The 6,143-nt window shown below is 41.9% G+C and overlaps 1 pseudogene; it reads left to right on the top strand.

Moving 5' to 3' along the window:
- Positions 1–5,416: 5,416 nt before the first annotated feature.
- On the top strand, positions 5,417–5,592 carry LOC125740890 (U1 spliceosomal RNA; annotated as a pseudogene).
- The last annotated feature ends 551 nt before the right edge of the window (positions 5,593–6,143 follow it).

The following is a 6,143-nucleotide window of genomic DNA, read 5'->3' as shown; positions in this document are numbered from 1 at the left end:
CTTGCACATGGAGCACGCTCTTACTTGGGATTTTGCACAGTGTTTGTACACTGTCATGCACTTATTTTGCCTTCTTTATACTAATTAAACCGGAACTGCGCAGGCTTCACTTTCTTTGCTCCCTAGAGTATTCTGCTTTGTTTTAACCTTCAGCTGCTTTGTGTCATTATATTGTGGAAGACTAAAAGTAACAAAGCGAACTTCATGAGGTAGTATGGACTAAAAATAAAGGTGAATTTGGGCTTTGCCTTTGATGGTCTATCTAGTGCATTCTAATGCTATTAAAATGTGGCACAGCTACAGAGAATGCATTAAGCTAATTTGTAACAGACATTTTACACTACAGTCATTATACAAATGTAGTATCTACAGATGTTACATGTGTGCGTGTGTGCTGCATGTAGTGATCTAATACCAGAGCTACAGTTCAATTCAATTCAATTCTATACACCGTCTTTCACAACAGAGTTGTACTTTACATTAGCGTGTTGTGATAAATGCAACATCAAAAAGAGAAAACAAAACAAAGACAAAGAGATAAAGGAAAGAACGCCAGAGGACAACAGAGGAAAGGAACAAAAAACTCCTGAGTCAGGAGAAAAGAAACCTCCGGGGGTCCAAGGCCGGCTGGCCATCCAATCCCCCCAGGCATGCTAGCATTGTAGGAAAAGGAAAAACACGGGTGTAGACGGTAAGGAAGTGAAGTGAAGCCGAAGTCCATCGCTGAGTCGCTTCTCCATGCCAGCCTGTGCACGGTGGCAGATTGAAGGCTGCACCCACGGTGTTACAGCTCGTAAGTCACATCCACATTGTCACCCTTCTGTGGAACGGAACCAGGACTCCAACTCCACACCGGGCACCATCCGGACATGTGGGAAGGACGGCGGAGAGCATGCATAGTCAGAACACGCAGTCACATTGATGGACAAGCACAGTAGATGAAAATGGTAGGTACAGCAGCACTAGCAGCCATAGTTACTGTGTGTTACATGTAAAATTGTGGGCAAGCTGAACTGAAGTTATAGGTCTTCAGTCGAGATTTAAAGACCGAATCGGCATCCTTGACATTGGCTGGCAAACCATTCCACAATAATGGGGGCCCTGTAGCAGAATGATTTACCTCCCACTGTCACTTTGTTTATATGTGGAACGACAAGGAAACCTGTGTTCTGTGATTTGAGAGGACGATGTGACTTGTAAACATGAAGTAATTCTGTTAGGTAAGCATGAGCTAGACTTTTAAGTGCCTTATATGTAAGTAGGAGAACTTTTAAGTCAGTCCTGAACCTAAAAGGAAGCCAATGCTGGGAAATGAGAACAGGGGTTCTGTATTTAAACTTCCTGCTCCTGGTGACAATTCGAGCTGCTGCATTTTGAATATGCTGCAAGGTGTTGAATGTGCAGTGTGTGCTGACAGATAGCAGAGCATTACAGTAGCCTAACCTACCTCGTAGAAAGGCATGTATTAATTTCTCAGTGTCTAGAACAGTAAGTTATCCTTGTAATTTGGCAATGTTCCGAAGCTGTAGAAAGTATACTTTAAAAGGCAAGGATCACTAGATGGAAAATTTATCGCACATAATAAATGTTTACGCTGTGACCGAGTGTTGATTGTGAAATACTGTGAGAATCCACACATAATATTATACCTGATTAAAGGAGACACTGTTGAATTAATATCCTGAATATACTATTCTTAGGCATGCTAAATGAGCACTGTAATGCATAATTCTTTAAATAAACTGTTTTAGTTAGAAAATATATTCTGAAACTGGGTGTTCCATTTTCTTACCCATTTAGAAATTTTAGCAATCTCATTTGAATAAGATCGCGGGTGAATAATTCTAAGAGAATGATATTGAATATGTACATGTAAGCATGATAAAGCAGACATCTTTGGCGTACATATAGAACAGACCAAGACTAAATATAGAAGCCACAACGACAAAGAATTTGAAAATGTTTTCAATAATATATCTTTTCCATATTTGAATAATGGAACAATGTCAAAATGTGACTTTGTAACTTTCCAAACTGGAAGTTGTATAAATGCAATTCTTGGTATAAAATGAGAGTTGTCTTAAATGGGAGTAGTGTGTTTTGGTCAGACCCTGTGTGGCTCCACCAGATATGCCTGTGATTGGAAAGCCATGGGTTCGAGCCCGGCCTTGGCAGACCATTTTTAAAAATATGTCTAAAAACTAAGAAATTTAAACTCACTGCAGCTTTCAGGTATCCTGTGCAAATGGCAGAAATACCCAATTATTCTGTTTCCAAGGATACTTTCCTATCATTAACACAATATAAAATAAGAGGACCTGACCAGGATGTTTTGCATGCACCCTCCACCCTATTAGTATTCTTGTAACTGGCGTGTGTAGATTTGAGTTCCGAACCTTGTAGTACCTCTATTTGGTGTGCCCGAGTCAGTAATAAAGTTTGAATTGAAATTCGAATAAGCTGAGTGTGAGGTGGTCCGGGTGAGGAATCAGAACCTCCAAGTTTGAAGCCATGGTTCTTGATCGGAAAAGGGTGGATTGTCCACTCCAGGTGAGGGAAAAGTTACTGCCTCAAGCGGAGGGCTTCAAGTATCTGGGGTCTTGGGGAAAAAGGGAGCAAGAGATTGACAGTTGGAACGGTGCAGCGTCAGCAGTAATGCGGACACTGTACCTTTCTGTTTTGGTGAAGAGGGAGCTGAGCCAGAAGGCAAAGTTCTCAATTTACTGGTCGATCTACATTCCTACCCTCACCTATGGTCATGAGCTCTGGGTAATGACCGAAAAAATGAGATCGCAGATACAAGCGACCAAAATGACTTTCCTCCGCAGGGTGGCTGGGCTCAGCCTTAGAGAGAGGATGAGGAGCTGGGACATCAAAGAGGGGCCCAAAGTAGAGCCACTGCACCTCCACATTGAAAGGAGCCAGTTGAGGTGGTTTGGGCATTTGTCTAGGATGCCTACTGGATGCCTCCCTGGGCAGGAGATTCTGACATGACCGACTGGGACGAGGCCCCGGGGAAGACCCAGGATACGCTGGAGGGACTATGTCTTTCGGCTGGCCTGGGAACACCTCGGAATTCCCCCGGAGGAGCTAGATGAAGTCGCCGGGGAGAGGGAAGTCTGGGCCTCCCTGCTGAGACTGCTGCCCCCGCGCCCCGACCTCGGATTAAGGGAGAGATGATGGATGGATGGATAACCACCAGTTAAGGCCCGCAGGAGAGTAAGAAAGAAGCAAAAAAAAAACATTAAACCATCGTAAGCATCCTTTAAATTAGAAAAAATAGTTTTTAATGAGATATTAATTCAGAAGTATGAAAGAAGATCGTTCAGACAGTTCACCAGTTATAAGCATTTCGCTTTGTCCACTGAGTGTCTGTAAAAACAGGTCAAATGACCCCACTGGATTTTTAATCCGATCACCCTCATTTATTGCCTCCAGTGTTCTGCACACTCTCCTAATATTTCCCAGTCAGTTTAGAAATGAGGCATCAGCTGCACATTGCTGAGCTATATTCATACAATCCATACATTTTCTGTAACCACATGTCATATGGGCACAAAGTAGGGAATAACCCAGGATGGGGCACCAACCCGTCGCAGGGCACACTAACCTACAGGGACTGGGTAACTCCAGTTCATCTCAGCATGGTTTTGGACTGGGGGGGGCACCCAGAGGAAACCCCATTATGACATGAGGAGAACATGCAAACACAACATACATGGAGCCGAGAAACAGACTGAATCACTTCTCCTAAAGGGAGACAGCAGCACCACCATGCCACACTTAGGACATTGACATGATGCTTTTAATCAAAGCATCTAACAATACGCAGAAGCTTACAGTTCGTGTGAATTTTCCAGGATTTGCACCTTTGACCTTTGCATTGTGAATACAGACGCTCCTCTACTTACGAACTTTCAGACATACGAATGAAGAGGACTGTAAGTCCAAACTGTGTTCCTTGGGCTCCCGTTTCCTGTCCGCAACATCAATTTTTTTTCTGCGCGCCAATCCCACCTAGTACGACTTCTGGCCACTACTCCCGCCGTGCAGCAGTGTAGCGTGCGTACTCCCAGCATACTAGTTCTTTGTACTTACATATACCCGTAAAATTATGTTGAAAAACGACTTACGAACATTTAAAGTTACGAACGGCCATTCGAAACGTATCTCATTCGTAAGTAGAGGAATGTCTATATAATGCTCTGTTTGTCAAGCTATAGCAGCTACCAAGCAGTGATGCACCTCACACTGGGCAACACTTTACCTAAACTCCATCTTGATCATTCTCTTTTATTGCTTGTGACCTGAGAAAATCCATTGTGAAGGGACAGATCCCCATGTTCCATGTGCTATAGGCATATATTTGATATATTTGTACATTATATATGTGATTGGTGTTTATGACTATTGTGAGTAAATGTATCTATTTATGACAGTTATGTGTATTGGAAGACAATGTTAATGGTATCCATATGTCCGGTTTCATGTGTTAATTCATTATTGCATTATACATGTAACAGCAATGGTACAGGCCATATAAAACCTCTACAGTAACCACAAAAGCACACACACAGACACACACTCACACGGGTTTTCACAATAAACTGTACATAGAGTCAGTGAAATGCAAATACAGAAGCTGTTTGAATTGCATCCTAAGTATAACAAGTCACAGACCACTGTTTTTGAAAGCGGTTGATTGCACACTGTTGCATGACAGTAAGAAAATAATATCCCTGTCTGCGAGCTAAGAAATTATCAAAGGGCTACCGCTACTTGTCATGACGTCGTGTGGATGTGAGGCATGTGAAATATTTCGTTAATAAAACGTGAGGCTTATAACACAAGAATTTCATAACCTATGAATTGTCATCGATTATTTTCTATCAGCGTTCTCACTCTGATATTAACGTTTATGATTAAAATACTGGATATTAAAATGGTTTTCTCATTAGTGTGGCCTAGAACAACTGTTCTGTTGTATAATTACACAAAACATAACACGACATTGAAAAATTTTAATACATTGGTATATAAATATAAGTCATGAGTCGAAAGCCTAATTGAATCTAAAGCCTTAATAATGAGGGTCAAAATAAGTAATAGTAGTCATGTTGTAATAGTAGTCAGGAGTTGAACTTACGCACACTCCATAGTCTGCTGAGCTACACACTGACGCCAAAACGCACGAGCTTCACATGAGGCTTGAACTCACAACCACAGCATTACTCCCTGTTGTACTGCTATATAAGTACCATGCACTAACCAATTGCACCACTGGAGTACTTTTGGGAGCTGCCGATAAATCTCTTATCCTTTCTCTAACCAAACTCCATGTAGTTGTTGTACTGTTTGCATGATTGCTGCTTAACTTAGTGTCTACTTAGCGTCTTCCTGTAATTTCCAGATAAATTTTGTTACCCCACAGGGGAAATGTCATGATCTAGAAGACTGTCTACCTAGGGTGAGGGTTAGCCATTGCACTGAGGCTGTGCTGACTCCTGTGAATTCCCAAATGGGGGAAGCTTGACTCCATAATTTCTAGTGGGGGGGGAGGGGGGGTTGGGGGGGACTGCATTTCCGCTCTTTACCTGATAGGAGGAAGTGTGTTGCTCTGGGTGGTAGGACGGCCTATTACAGGATGACCACCTTTTCAAATCCTGTGATTTGCTGAATAGTCATATCACTTTAGGTCCTTAATTCCAGAGACTATTCCAGGGGTGTGGGATATATAGCTAACACTTTACATGATTTACTTATGTATGTATAGAAAAACACTAGATAGTCTCTTATGATTATTCTGTAATAGTGTGCAGTATTAAGGCGAAAAAGGTTGTTCGGTTTGAAAATTCTATATTATAGGTAATACAGACTGTGCTGTTTTTTGCCTATCTCTCCTAGTAATTTTATTTAGCTTCGCTCACTACATTAAGCTTCTAGAGATGATATATCCAGTGTTTGTATGTCCAGAAAGCAGCGCTCTGTTGTCGTTTGGCAGACAAATCCGTCATGTAAATGAAATGGCCTCACCTCTAGACAGGAAGCAGGCCATTCCGGAATTAGTAGCTCGGAAGACAAAACACACCCATTTATCTGCACTTTAGCTGATAAATAATGTATTCAGCTTATGCCCTTAAATG

The sequence above is a fragment of the Brienomyrus brachyistius genome, chromosome 4 (genome assembly GCF_023856365.1).
Source record: "Brienomyrus brachyistius isolate T26 chromosome 4, BBRACH_0.4, whole genome shotgun sequence".
Lineage (NCBI taxonomy): Eukaryota > Metazoa > Chordata > Actinopteri > Osteoglossiformes > Mormyridae > Brienomyrus > Brienomyrus brachyistius.
The sequence above is the reverse complement of the archived record's forward strand: the minus strand, read 5'-3'. Positions and strand labels throughout refer to the sequence as shown.